This window comes from Apium graveolens, chromosome 4 (genome assembly GCF_009905375.1).
Source record: "Apium graveolens cultivar Ventura chromosome 4, ASM990537v1, whole genome shotgun sequence".
In the NCBI taxonomy this organism is placed as follows: domain Eukaryota; kingdom Viridiplantae; phylum Streptophyta; class Magnoliopsida; order Apiales; family Apiaceae; genus Apium; species Apium graveolens.
The window spans coordinates 216,895,530-216,911,971 of record NC_133650.1 but is presented as its reverse complement, the minus strand read 5'-3'; positions in this window follow the sequence as shown (position 1 = coordinate 216,911,971).

Genomic DNA, 16,442 nt, shown 5'->3' with positions numbered 1-16,442 from the left:
CTGTGCACATATTTTATGGATGAAAAATCAACTGCTAGATTATGGTCTGCAAGTTGAAAGGATTCCTATTTTCTGTGATAACACAAGTGCAATTGCCATCACTGAAAATCCAGTACAACATTGAAGGACAAAGCACATAGACATCAAGTACCACTTCATAAGGGAACATGTAATGAATGGTACTGTAGAACTATATTTTGTTCCAAGTGAGAAGCAGCTTGCAGATATTTTTACCAAACCACTGGATGAATCCACCTTTTTAAGGTTGGTAAGTGAATTAGGTATGCTCAATTATTCTTAAATCTTTATGAGATAATTTGCAAGTTGTAAAGCAGCCAGAAACTTAATTGATTTTTCAGTCTTGGATGAAATTTTGGCTAAGTCAAAATTTACATCTCGACGGATGATCGTTATCCATCGAGTTTGATCATCCGTCGGTATACAATTTACTAATAAAAATCAATTATTTTTCTGGAATAATTTATGACTCGACGGATAAAGGATAACTGTTTATCCTCATCCGTCGAATTATCTTAATCTTAGCCGTTAATTCCCTGAACATTATCCATCGAGTATATTTACAGTTTGTAAGCATAACACGACGGATAATGGGTGGAATTTTTACAGTTTATTTTTAAATGGCTATTTTGGGCAATTTTCATTGCTTACTTTATTTCACTTTTTTGTTTTTTTAACAGTTATTTTTTGAGATAGTATAAAAGCTTATTTCATTTCCATTGCTTTTCTTTTATCATTCTCAAATCAACTGCTCCAATTTCTTTCTCTTTCAAAGCACTTACTCTCTCTCTTCAAGCTCTTATTCTCTAACAATGGCGCCCGTTGTCAAGATTATGTCTCAAACTGGGTTTATTTATGAGAAGAACAATTTCACTGCACTAGTAAATAAGGGGATTCAGCAATCTGGTGACTATCACAAGATGATGGACTTTGTGAAGAATTGCAAGCTTAGCTATGCCATGCTGGAATCACCCACAATCTTTTGTGAAGTTGTTGAAGAGATGTGGACCACTGCTACATACAACTCAACAGATAAGACAATCACACTCACCATTAAAGGTAAGGAATTCTGTATCAATAGTGATGTTATAAAAGCAGGTTTCAAGATTCCTGATAACACTGTGACCTCACCACACACTGACACTGACATAATCAATATGCTTAATTCCATGAACTATGCTCTTTCTACTTCTAAGTTAAGTGACACTAGGAGATTGGGCCTTAGGAAAGTATGAAGTTTTATATGTGATGTAGTGACAAAGGTCTTTTCAGGTAAAATCAGTAATTTTGATTCAGTCAATATCTCCATGCTTAACATGCTCTACATGCTAGTTACAGATAGGTTCTATAATTTTAGTGACCTTGTTTTATTTGAGTTAGGATTCAAACTAGGAAAGTTAAATAAGAGAGGTAAGAATATGTATTATGCTAGATTCTTTATGATGTTAGCTAACCACCTGATAAGTGGCATTTTATACCACTTAGAACGTCTTAAAATGGCTTAAATTGGTGTCTTGAAATCAAGTATTTTGTGTATTTGATGCGTTTTTCTAGTGTTTATGCATTTCAGGGTATTAGTTGTATTTCGGAGGAGGAATCATCAAGAATAAGCCTTGGCATGTGTTCACCATTGAGAGAGGAAAAGAACGGGCAGATTACGGCGAAGAAACGGAGCAAACCTGGAATTTTTCCAGTAGGGTCCTGCGCGCCCGCGCAGCAATGCTGAGCGGCCGCGCAGCAGCCTTGCGCGCCCGCGCAGAAATGCTGAGCGGCCGCGCAGGGTCGGGGAAAAAGCTAAATTATTTTAGACTTATACTTCTGTTTGGCTTCCAACTTCTATGTAATCTGAGTTTTATGGGACTATTATATAAGTAGATTTGAGACGTTTTCATAGAGAATAAGAGGGAGATTATGTTTTAGATTGTGTTTTGCGCAAGAAGCGAAGGAGATAAGGAAGAAGACCGATTTAGCACACCGCAACGAAGGAGGAAGCATATATTCTTGTGATTTTTGTTTCGTTGTAACGTTGGATGCTAGTTTTCTTGCTTTAACTTATTTACTCTTGTGACGTACTCTGTTTTAATATAATTAGTTTAGTTATTATTTTCTTGTGTTGTTTATCATGATTTCATATGAACCCATGATGGCGATAAGTTCTATTATGGGCTAATCGTGATCATGGGGTTGCAATGGATTTATTATAGAATTCTTTAGTTAATTGTTTAATACTTTAGTGTATGATGATTGCATGATATCTAGTATTGGTTGTGCGTATTCGTCTTATGTGCGTCGCGAACATATAAGATAGGGTGTTAATCTCTTGTGAAGCGACGGTGGATCTTGAGATTTAGAACTTGCCATGCTAGCATAGGTTCATGTACGTTGTGCATGATTAGTGGGTAATTCTAACAGTTTTATTTGCCCTATGTAATCAAAAGGAATAACTTGTGCTTAAATTGTTGTGTTGTCAATTTCTGTAGACATATAGGAACTCAATATAATTGATGACTATTCAACTTCTATCTTAATTGTGGATGTTTGGTAGAATGGTATTAGTACAATGAAAGTTGGCTTTTATCAGTTTCGTGTTATTCGATTAATGTCATCACTGTCACATGCTAAAGGTAATAACAATGGCTATAGAAGGAAGTAATAATGAAGTTGTGATCTCATGAGTGTTTTATTATTGATAAATTGAAGTGTTAGTTAAGTGGTTAATTAAGTAGTTAATTATAGTTAATATTTAATCAACAATTTTAAGTGTTATTATCTTAACATTGAGAAGTAATCATACATTGGTGAGTGAGTTTAATTAGACAAAAACTTAGTCTGAGTCTCTGAGGGAACGAACTAGAAAATATTCTATATTACTTGCGAACGCGTATACTTGCGTGAATATTAGTGCGTGATTTCGCCCTAACACCACCTCTCTGAGGGAATTGTGCTTGAGAACCCTAACAACAAATTAGATTGTTGGGTTCAAGAGAGAAGGATCATTGTAGATTTGAACAGGGCCAATCATCACAAGGATGTGCCACTGTTCTATTTCCCTGCAATGGAAGCACCTAAGGTAAGTGAGGTAAGTTCATCTATCCCTACTATTCCAACCTCACAAGTTTCTTTGAGTTCCAGTGTAGCTATGACAACTGTGTCAATGACCCAACAGTTGCCTACCCAAGCTACCAAACCAGCAAAAATTTCTAAATCCAAATCAAAGAAAACCCCTCTGGTATCTCTCAAAAGATGCCAGTTGCAAAATCCACCAAAACCAAAGAGGGGAGTGTGAAGGTGGGTAAGGCAGGTGAGGGAAGGGGTGAACATAAAAGAAACTCTAAGGATAAGGATGGAGAGTTAAGTGGTTCCCAACCTAGCCACACTGCAGTTTTCCAACAAACTACAGTGCTTAAAAAGGATAAAAGCTCATTTCTAGCTGCATCCTCCCAAAAGGATGTAGCTATTGAACAAAGCTCTCAACCAAGAGCACAGGTCAAGAGGGTTAGGGACACAGGCTCACCCCAAACTTATGCCAAAAAGAAGAAATCTAAAACCCTTGGGGATGCACAGGGTACACACACTGTGCAAACCGGTGCTAAAGACACAGTCACTGCACCTTCACAAATTCAGTTTGACGTGGCTCCAATAAATATGGAGTCACAGCCAAAATCTCTAGTAATAGAAGCACCTCAAACACCAAACTCACCCACAAACTCTCTGGATGTGGATATGATAAACACATCAATTCCTGATTTTCCTTCTTTAACTTTGTTGGGGAAGCCAAAATCTAGTGCAAGTGAGCATCATCTTTTAGATACTGTGTTGGGCATTTTCAAAGCACTGTGATGAGCACTACTTCAAGACAACCCTGATCCAACTAATCAATCAGAAAAATACTGCTCTTCTAACCACTACAAATGCAAGCACCAAGAAGCTCCTTCTGGCACATCTAGCCTCTCTACAACTTCAACAAATTCAAGGCTTCCAACATGCTAGGGATGTAAACACCGTCAAGGGTGATATTGAGGAGATGAAGAAGGCCATTTCAGACAAGATGGATTCTAAGCTTCCAGAAGCTACAATGCTTGACATCAAGAGGCAATTAAGGAAAAATTCTGATCTTGCAACCAAGATAGATGCCTTGGATACAAGAATGTCAGCCATGGAAACATCTTTAACATCCATTCATCTTCATCAAGCCCAACAGACAGATTTGATTCAAAAATTGGTGGCTGCTCAAACCTCCTCCTCTACTCAACTTGATGATAACAAAAAGGGGGAGAAAGGACTAAGTGAGGGGGGGGGGGCTTCAAATTCAAATCAGTAAAGTAATTGTGCCTTCAATTACTATCTCAAAGCCACCAGTTATAGACAGTATAGATCTGATAAATGCAGCAGGAGCCAACATTAGAGCAGCTGAAATGAAGCAATTGAAACTTATCAATTGAGAGAAGATTGATGAGGATATACAAAGGAAATTTGGGCTAGTAAAGGAGCCAGAAAAGTCAACCATCCATCACTCTCAAATCAAGCAGATTTCTGTGAATGAGATGAGCATGAACTATCTGGAAAGGGGACAACCATCCTGCATCAAATCTCCAAAGGCTGAAATAATTCTGAAACCAAGGGTGAACTATCCAAAATTATCATTAAAGAACCCTTTGGATGATGTGTATGAGACACCTAAGCCTGATGAGAAGAAACTTATGTCAAGGTCAATTGCCTTCTACAAGGATCCAGCTGATTCAGCTTTAAAAAGAAGAATTGCTAAAGTTTTCATGAATAAGAAAGAAAACTATGTGGTGGCTGGACATCCTCAATTTGCTCAAGCAAAGAGAGAAGAAAAGGCAAAATTGAAGCAAGAAAAGAAGCAAGCTATTCTAGATGCCAAAAAGGCTAGGCAAAAGAAAGAGCAAACTACTATCTTGGCCAAGCTACAAGCTGTGAAACCAACACAACAGATTCCTTCTCAGCCATCTGGAATTACTGAATCTTAAGATCCACAGAAGCAAGTTCAACAAGAATAGAAGAAATCTCCAAGAATCAAGGAACTGGCTAAAAGAACCAAAAGGAAACTGGACATTGTTGATAAGGAATTGGAGAATCATTTTCCCAAGGAATCCACTCCAACTACAACTCAAGCATCAAAACCCTCTGTGGTATTTGAAGATATCAAGGTGGTGGATCCTTACAGGAACTTTCATGGTGAACCTATTGTGCCTAAGGATGAACTAATAGAATGGGAGAACATACCAATTCCTGACTTCAATTTGCAAATCCTTAACAAGCCAAAGAGAACAAAGTCAAGAACAGTCAAGAAAGTGAAGTTGTCACCTCTCAAATCCAAATCTTTAGTCAAAGCTCAATCTAGAGTCAATAAGGGAGATTACATGTACTTGTGTGATATCAAGGAATTCTCTGATCTAAATCTCTATCTAGATGAACTAGAAGAAGTAAGAGGGATTGATGCATACAGAAACCTACCTGAAAGGCTAGTTTTCAAGTACAAGGGAGGAAAGGAGATTCAATGGCCACTTCACAGGATCCTTCAAGAAAGCCAAGCTGTACTGATTAAGGTTTATTCATCTTTCAAGAAGAACTTTGGGTTCAATGTTACTACAAGAAGATTGGTTCTAAAGAAGATTGAAGAACTAAGGAGTGTTAGAGCTAAAGATGCACTCCCAAAGACTCTAATTATCCCTTACACAGGGAGAATAGTGCATCTAAGGCCCTACTGGCTGATGGAGTTCATGGATGACAAAGGAGTGACAAGATTTTTCAGATTACAAGACCAAATGAGCATCTCTAGCAATGAGACTCTCTTGGAAATGCAAGAAAAGCTAAATCTCTCAGAATCTGATGAACTGGAATTCCACAGGCAGCTCCAAAATCAGATAGAAGAAAATAACAGAAAGCTTGGAAAGAGATCCAGACCTTCAAGGAACTAGATAAATCTGCTCAGGCTAGAGGAGCCCCTTGAAAATGACTGTGAGCTAACTTTGTACATTTTGTTAATTGAAGCACTTTACAGTTTTATCTATCTACTTTCAAAGTTGTATTTTTAGGGTGTTTTGTTATCATTAAGTATCTCTTAATTTATGGCTACAATTCCAGTAGACATAAATTGAGGGAGATTGTTGTGTATATGTTGTGAACTTGATGATTTCATTAACAAAACACCTTGGTAGATTTTACTTAGTGAATTTGTAGCACTCGACGGATAAAGATTATAGTCTCGACGGATGACCCGATATAGTCCCGACGGATGATGATTTATTATCCATCGAGTGAATAGCTTATGTAACAATAAGTCTGTAGCACATTTCTGCATACACATTGTTTAGAATCTGTAGTAGTACTTAAGTCATGTTGACTTTAACTAGATATGCAGAATAGGTTGATTAATTGTACATATATGATGTCTTGTAATTCTGCATAAATGAAATGAAGTCTAGTGCCTGATTGCTACCCGACGAATAAACAACAATGAATTCGATGGATGATCAACAACCCGACGGATGATCATTAACTCGACGAATGATCATGAATCCGACGGATAAAGAATTCAAATATTTGTTGACAGTGACAACACAGTCACATGCGTCGAGTGTATGCAAATGGAATGTGGTAGCCAATTCAACTGGGTTTTCGAGAACAAAGAAGCATTGCCATTTCCATGCTATTATGAAGATATTCAAAGATGCTGGAATAGAGTAATGAAGTAGCATTGTAATAGACTCGATAGTTTTTATTTTATTATCTTGTCTTATTGCTTTGTAATCTTGGTGATATATAAACCAAGAAGCAGCAAATAGAATAACTAACCAACTAAGAAACTAAGCAACCAAGAGAGAAACATTTGTAAGCTGAATTCTCAGTATTTCTCTGTATTCTTAGTTGTTCATTTGTAAGCAGCTGTGAGATTTTTGCACACAGAGTTCTCTCGATATATATTATATATCTCTGGTGGAATCATTCAAATCCACCAGAAAGTTTTTAAAGACTCTTATTTTTAATTACTTGTGTTTTGATCCATTTCAAGTGATTATTCCACATTCTGCTAATAAATTCACACTGATATATATAATTGAGTTAGAACAATTTTGATTCAAGAAAAAGTTTCAAGAATTCCATTCAACCCCCTTTCTGTAATTCTTGTTATATTGTTAAGGGACTAACAGTCTCCTAATTTATGGCATGCTAGATCAAGACATATGAGTTATGACACTTTATAAAGATTATGTGGTAAAGAATACACACCAAAATTGAATATGGATTCAAAACATAAGTGTGAAACTTGTTTTGAGGAAAATTTAGCGAGATCATCTTTTAAACGAGTTAAAAGAAACACTAAAGTGCTTGACTTAATACATAACAACATTTGTGATTTAAAATTCGCTCCAACTAGAGGAGGAAATAAGTATTTTATTACATTTATGGATGATTGTACAAAATATTGTTATGTATATTTGTTTAAAATCAAAGACAAAGTTATTGATAAATTTAAAATCTATGAGGAATAAGTCGAGACACAACAAAAGGAGAAAATCAAAACGATATGAAGTGATTGTGGAGATGAATATGTTGAACCTTTGAGGAATTCTGTTCACAGCATGATATAATCCATGATGTCACTATACCATATTTCCCCCAGTCAAATGGAGTAGCTGAGAGGAAGAATCTCACTCTCAAGGAGATGATGAATGCGATGTTTTTAAGCTATGGACTTCCGCAATCGATGTGGGGGGAAGGCATCTTAAGTGCAAATTATCTTACTAATAAGATGACTAGTAAGAATAAGGAAGTAATTATGGAAGAAAGAGAAACCAAGTTATCAATACTTGAAAGTGTGGGGGTGCCTTGCAAATATACCGATCCCTGCACCTAAGAAGGTGAAGATTGGTCCAAAAACTGTGGATTATATCTTTATTCGATATCACCACATAACACTGCATATCAGTTTCTCGTATATGGTTCTAAGATTCCTGACATTCAGAATAATACAATTATGGAATCAAGGAATATCTCATTCTTTGAGACGATGTTTCCCTGTAATTCAGGAAACAAACATCCTGCAACATCTAAACGAGCTCATGAGTCTATAGATGACAATAATGAGAGTGAAAAAAATGAGGAAGAAAATGTGGGGTACTGAGAAGGAGCAAAAGATAACATACGGAGAAATCTCGTGAGTCTGACTTTATGACCTATTTGCTCGAGAAAGGTGACCCAAAAACTAAAAGAAGTGGTTACCTCACCTGATGGTCTTATGTGGAAAGAGGCCATCAAGAACGAAGTTGATTCAATTATAATGAATCATACTTGGGAACTAGTGGACTTGTCAGCCGGTTGAAAACCGCTAGGTAGCAAGTGGGTTTTCAAGAAGAAGTTAAAAACTGATGGCACTATTGACAAGTATAAGGCGAGACTTGTAATTAAAGGATACAAGAAACGGAAAGGCCTTGATTACTCTGACACATATTTTCCTGTAACGAGAATAACTTCCATAAGGATGATAAAATTTAGCAGTACATCAAATGAATGTGAAAACAGCTTTCCTAAATGGGTATATAGATGAGAAAATCTATATGAAACAATGTTAAGTGGAATTTATGACACTTTATTACGCTCCGTAAAGCTTTGAATTGGTATAAATGTACTCAAGTTGTTGGTGTTTTAATGTGTTTTCTAGTGTTTTTGCATTTTTAGGCATTATCTAGGTAATCAGGTGAATTAGCATTATTTTGGTGCTAATTTGGTGTTAAGGTGGTGTTGGAATAAAAACTCTTGGGAAGCCGGCTCAAATCAGCAAGAAAATGAAGAAATCAGAAGTTGATCCAAAGTGTCAGCGCGCCCGCGCTGTGATAGCGCGGCCGCGACCGAAGTCCAGAAACTCAGCGCGCCCGTGCCAGGTCGAATTTAAAGAATCCTGTTTCTACTCTGATTTTGATCCAAAAGACTTCTACACTGCATGGGGCTGCTATATATACATAATTAAGCTCGTTTTTCAGAAGAGACACATCAGAGCACAAGGAGAAGGAGTAAAGAAGACCGTTTTAGCACAATTCAACCAAGGCGAAGAAGACCTAGTTTTAACTTGTGATTCTTTATTTAAGTTTTAACATTGAATGCTAGTTTTTCTTATTCTTGAACCTATACTCTTGTGTTATACTTTGTTTATTATTCATTTACAAAGACTACGTTTATTACACCATGCTTTCATCGGAACCCACGTTGATGATGAGTCCGATTATGAGCTAATCGTTATCGTGGGGTTCTAGCGGATTTATTTATGGATTTCTTTAGTTGATTTGTTTCGATACCTTAGTGTGTAGTGATTGTATGATAACCTAGTATTGGTTGTACTTATTCATCTCAAGAGCGTCGCGAACTTATAAGATAGCTTGTTAAGTCTTAATAAAGCGAAAGTGAATTTAAGGGTTTAGAACTTGCCATGCTAGTATAGGTTCATGTGTTATTGTTATGCATGATTCGTGAGTAATTTTAACCATCTTACTTGCCCTATGTAATCACGATATATAACTTATTTATTAAACCGTTATGTTGTCAAATTCTATAGACATATAGGATCTCAATATAATTGGCGTCTATTCATCTTCTATCTATTTTTTGGATGTCTGGTAGTATGGTATTCATGCAACGAAAGTTGGCGTTTATCAGTTTCATGTTATCTGATTAGTGTCATCACCATTACATGCTAAGGTTAAGAATGAAAAGACTATTGAATGAAGTATTTAATGAAGTTAGAATCCCATGTTTGTCATATATATTAATTCAACCATATATATTTTCTTAGTTATAATTGTTAAATAATCATAGTTATAATCAAAACCTCAATTTGTTATTCGTCTTAGTATTGAATAATAGCCATATCAGTGTTGCATAAGTGCATAAATTACAAAGTTAACCTAAACCAGTCTATGTGGGAACGAATATGATCTATATCTTATACTACTTGCGAATGCGTATACTTACGTGAATTTTACTGCGTGTTTAGCGACTAACAACCAGTGACTTCAAGATCGATGAAAGTGATAGTTGTGCCTATTACAAGGATAACAAGAGCAGTTATGTAAAGGATTATGACAACGGTTATGTCATGATGAGTATGTAGATGATATAATTATTACCGAAAATAATGATATATTGATCAAATCTACATATGAAATGTTAAAGGTAAGATTTGATATGAAAGATATGAAACTAGAAAATGTGATTCTAAGAATTCAGATTTCTATAATATTAGAGGGACTCGCATTGAGTCAACCTCATTATGTTGACAAGATCCTTGAGAAATTTCTTAAGGATGACTTTGAGAAAGTTAGGACACCCGTGGATATGACTTTGCATCTATCCAAGAACAAAGGTGTAGCAATTTCCCATTTGACATACTCAAGAATAATTGAAAGTCTAATGTGCCTTATGAGTTGTAGAAGACCAGAAATTACATACTCAATTAGAAAGTTGAGTAGATTTATAAGTAATCTGAGAGCTGATCACTTAAAAGCGATCATACGAGTACTAAGGTACTTGAGAGGAACTCGAGACTATGGGCTACCCTATAGAAAATATTCAGTCATATTAGTGAGATACACTGACGCGAGCTGGATATCTAGCAAGAAGGCCCTAAAGTCTACGAGTCATTACGTCTTTACACTAGCTGGAGCGACAATGTCATGGAAATCCTCAAAGCAAACCGTGATAACTCATTCCAACACGAAAGATGAGTTTGAGGCATTAGATAAATACGCTGAAGAGGCTAAATATCTATGCCAATTTATAGAGGATATTCCAAGATGGGCAACGCCTATGACTGCAATAGGGATACATTATGATAGTGAATCCGCTATTGGCAGAGCATGAAGCACGATATATGATGGAAAACCTCATCATATACGACAACGACATAGTTCCATCAGATAATTAATCTCAACCTGAATTATCACTATTGATTATATACCGTTAAAGAATAATATCGTGGATCCGCTAACCAAAGGGTTATCAAGAGAAATGCTTGAGAAATCATCGAGAGGGATGGGCCTTAAGCCTATTGCTTAACAACTTCATGTTGGACACCCAACCAATATTGACTGGAGATCCTAAGAACTTGGTTCAATGGGCCAACTAAATCATGATGACCAAATCACTTTGGGGGTAAACCCTGGCCTGTTTCTATAATGAGAAAACAGTGAGACCTTGTATGGTATAAGGTTAAGCTTCTGAGATTTTAATGATCTTTTGGCGAATACTTGGAGTTCAAGAGTGAAGGCATGGAATCTTGTTGAGTAAACGCGGGTTACCCTATAAGATAAAGATCACATATGTGGAAAAGAAGTGGGGTCGTTTTAAGAGAGAATTGTGAGGCAAAATTCTTTAGAAACTCATGCAGAACCAGGACGATGTTCCATGGCCAAAATGGACATACTCATGAGAGCTGAACAAGTCAGAATAGATACAGTGATAAGTATCATCTTACACAAACGGTTGAACAGTTCAAGGACAAGCACGTCCACTGTCTACCAATAAAGTTGATAATTTTATTTGAGCGAATGTTCAAGGGCCTTCTCCACTCATCATATGATATATCTAATCAAAGAAAATATCACCAAGGTCAAACTCAGTGTTGATCTGTCTATCTGGTGTGTGCTACTGAAACATCAATCTCATCCATGTGGAGGATTGTTGAAAAATTTGGTTTTAGCCCCACATTGTCAAGTCATGTATGAGCCATACTTGTGTGAGTGAATGTTGCGTGTGCGTAACAAGTGACGCTTGGAATGCGTGATTCTCCATGAGAGCTTTTCAAGACACTTTGAATCACTCAAAATGACCAAGATATCAATGAGATATGAGTATCTAAAGATCATCCCTTGAAAGTGGAAATGTAGTTAAGCTACCTTATATCCCACATTCAAATGAAAAAAGGGTTTCCATTGCTTTATATAACACAACACTCTAGTACTGTCTAAATGTGTTACTAAGGTATCGCTCCATCCTCTACGTGCGCACATGGGATGTAAATTATGGGATTTCGAGGCTAATTCGAAGCTTGCAAAGTCTGCGTGGACGACATGCGGACACAAATGTAGCTGAAAATTGGGTCGTCCAATCACGAATTAGGTTTGTTAATTCTTATTTCCTCTAGACTTGGGCTTTAAATAATTAGTTCATTTTTTGATACAGATAATTATAATTATTTTGACAGAATATTAATTCGAGTCAGCTACAGATTAATATTAGCATAATTAATTAATTAGTGTGGTTTAATTAATTAATGAAGTAACGCGCAATTCTTGTTACCCCTATATATACATCCTTAAGTCGTATGATTTTATTAATTCAAAATCATACCCACTCTCTCTTCTCTCTGTATTCGTCGGTGATAATTTGTTGCTCGGTTCAAACTCGCTTATAGTTACGCTCTGTTTCACTGCAACTCGTTTTATTCTAGGAGGCGATTCACTCACATATCCGATAAGGGCTAATACGCTTTAAGGAGATAGACACGCAATGGACTCGGATTTTTGGTTTATGTCTCATCTTTCTATGTTTCGTTTACTATTTTATACACCGGTGTGTTATTCACACACCCAAATGCGATTACTTTTCTTTGTTTGTTTTCACAGATTATACAATAATATTAATCATAAGTAAGTAAGTTTAAAATGTATTAATCATAATCAAAAAAATTATCTAAGATGTATAAAAAACAGAAACTTTAAAAATATTTTATTATTTAGAGCTTTGATTAGTTGTATATATAAGATATTAATTCCGATGTGAATGAATGAATAAATCTGTGAAGCTAACAAAACCAGAAATCAAAAGTATTCACTGTACTCGTACCAAAATCTAAGTTAGAGATAAAGAAGGGGGGTAGTTAGGTACAGTGGATGTGCCAATAAATATGGACACTACTTATTTATCTGCAAAGGAATCCAGATACAATAAATACAATAATCAGAGTCAACACATTAGTATAACACCATCCATTTCCTTGAGTTCCCCGCATTCACAAACAAATATTATAAATCTTCCCTTCTCCTAAGCCCAAACAAGCACTACCCCAAAACATGTCTGAAAAAGCTGCTAGTTCTGGTCACCGCAGGAGGCCTTCGCAAGGCATTTTCGCGCTCCCTGATGATCTCTCCGCTCCTCCGGTTGAATTCAGCGTCGGAGAACACACTGTTGTTGTCCCCCCGCCAAACCAAGCTCCACCGCGACACGGTGGGGCTCCTCCACAGCCACCACCTGTGAAGTCGTCTGAGGAAATGTCAAAGGATGGCAATAGCAAGAAAGTGCGTGATGAGTGAAGGGATCTAATGTTTTGTTATAGATGTAGTATGCAGTGTGTGCTGCTGACGCTTGCTGCGTTGTGTACTATAAATGGAATCAATAATAAAGTTGAGTATTAATCAGAAACTAAGTTTCCTGATGCATGCATTTTTATTTTTATTTTTAAATTTTGTGTCTGCGGGGCATGGTGTCTAAACCTCTTAATCAATCGATATCTAAAAATTAATATAATTTGTATGTTTTTGGTGACTCCGCATATCTGATTTTGGTGACTCTGCATATTTGACGTTGTAGATAATATCATGTCAATGGCTGTTGACCTAGATGTTGATCTAGGTGGAAGATAATTCTAATTTCTACCTTTTATTTTGAGTTTTGGAATACCCAGACGTTACCTGTTACCACAAGTCAGCAGACATGTATCACAAAATTCGAAGGACTTCTTATTTAAAATATAATTAGTCTTATCAACTGAAAAATAAATAGTCAATCGAATTTTAAAATTCTGACTGGACAAAATAATTTTAAGAATTAACTGAAAGATTGATTGGTATATTTACATAAAATCAAAATTTAAAATTCTGATAATGAGGCTCATAAAACTGTGCTATTTTTTTATATCAAAAATATTTCATTCATATCCAAGCAATTAAAACAATTGTCATAATTCGTTCAATACAGATTACAGTACCAGACTTCAAATAAGAGGGCAGGCTAAAATTTCTCTTTTGCGAATGATGAGATTTAGGCCATCTCCAATAGTTGATAGCCCATAATAAGTCAGGCCCAATTGAAGAAGCCCAGGGCCCAAACATAAGATCCCAGGATACACCGTCCAGGTTCCCGGGATCCAGAACGTTCCTACGCTCTGGATCTGATAGTACTCTGACGGATTCAGCGTTGACCTTGGGGAGCCCAGGACACGTGGCAACATCACCACCTTCCAGGTACCCGGAATCCAGGACGTTCTTACGGTCCAGATCTGATAGTACTCTGACGCATCCCAGACGTACAGATGCCCTACAGTCCAAAAGGCCAACCTACGGTCCAGATGAAAAGGGACAAACCCCTAAACCCTAGTAGGAGGCCTATAAAAGGTAGAACAGAAGGAAGGTTACAGGGTACAAGCTGATATACTCTCTCTCTCTCACATATACTTACATGCACACACGTACTCTTCACAAACATATCTGCATAATCCCAACTTTGCCCTTCTTCTCCTCAAAACCCTTTCTCATCCTCACGCCGGAGGTGCCGCGGGGACGCCACCCCCCTCCGGTTCTGTTTTGCAGGTTCCCACCCTACAGCTACACCGCACACGGCCGCCGTCACAGCCTAAAAGGAGTTTGAGCTCGGGCCCTACAAGGAGAAGGTCCCGGGGTGATCTGGGATTATCATTGGCGCTAGAAGGAGGGGAACCCACCTCCCAGAAACGTGAAACACCATCTCCCAGTAAGAACGCTAATACCCATCTCTCAGACCCGTTTCTACAAGGTTTATTATTGTAAATTCATAGCATTTCCAAGTAACCATGACTACGAGAAAAAGCAAAGCAGCAGTTTCCGCCTCTTTCCTACCGCCTCCTCCCCAACCCAGGGATGGAGACATGGAAGACCTGGACGAAGGGTTCCCTATAATCCGGACTCCCTCTCAAAATCTCCAACCAGGAGATCAGAGAATAGTCATTGAAAAAGCTGCCCACAAACACACAGGGATCACCACAAACCCATGGGGAAGCATGACCCCGGAACAGATACAGGCGGCTATGGACCTGTGGAAGGAAAAGCAGAACGCCGATCCGGAGACCCGCCCAGGGGATCAGCGAGAGCGGTCTAAAGAACAGTCCGGAGAATCTCGGGGATCCGTCTTCGACCGGATTGCGAAGAATTAAAAAAAGCCACCAGAGGACGCCAGAGATGAAATAAGAAAAGCTGCCCTCCGGGAGAGAATCCGGAAAGAAGAAGAGGCTAAAGCCCAAGAATCTATAGAAAGGAGGATCCGGGAGGAGGAGGCCAAGCTAAAGAGAAAGGCCCACCGGATTCATGTTTCCTCAGACTCAGAGCCGGAGAAGGAGTCCAAGCAAGAACAAATGGCCCGGGCCCTTCGAGACCTTAAAAGGAAAGTGGAGGGCGACATGGAAGTAGGGGCAGCAGCGACCCCGTTCACAAAGAGTCTGGAAGCCACCCCTAGAGAGTCAGGGCTGAAGTACTTCAATTTTGACTCTTTTGACGGGCTGGCTGACCCGGAAGAGCATCTGAACTATTTTGAGCAAATATCCAATATTTATGATTACAGCGACCTGACTAGATGCCGATTCTTCGCATCAACACTGAAGGGGGGCGCTCAGAAATGGTTCAGCCGCATACCATCCCGGAGTGTGGAATCCTGGAAAGACTTCCGCGAGATATTTTTGAAAAGATTCAGGGCCAACCGGATGAACGAGCTGCAGATGTGTCATCTAGAAACGATCCAACAAAGAAGCAAGGAACCCCTTCCGGAATTCATCAAAAGATTCCAGGAAGCAGTCAACCAACTCTCCAACTTAGAAGAAAAGGAGGCAGTAAACATCTTTCGAAGAAACTTGCACCCGATATCTTGTGAAGGCTATGTCAAAGACCTGATTCACAGGGAGCCCCAAAGCCTGGCGTCAGCATATGCGTTGGCATCAAAGTTCATAAAGGAAAATGATTTCCTCAAATCAATGAAGATGAACAGAAGAATACAAGACGATGACGAGTCTCCGGAGCGACGCTCGTCGTCCCGGAGAGACAAGAGATACAAGTTTGACAGGCAAGCCAACTACACCCAGCAGTCCCGGGGAATCCCACCCCGGGAAACGTACCCCGAATCAAGAAAAAATGAAAGGAAACAAAAGGCCAAGAAGGAACCCAAGCCGGAACCAGAGTGGACACCCCTTAACAGGCCCCGGGCCGACGTTTTGCGTGAAGTCAAGGGCAAACCATTTTATTATCCGCCAAAACCTTTGCTAGCGCCGCCTGAAAACAGGGCCCGGGACAAGCATTGTGGCTATCACGAAGATCATGGCCATATTACTAAAAACTGTTTCTCCCTCAAGATGTTCATAGAAGACCAAATCAAGAAAGGAAACATGA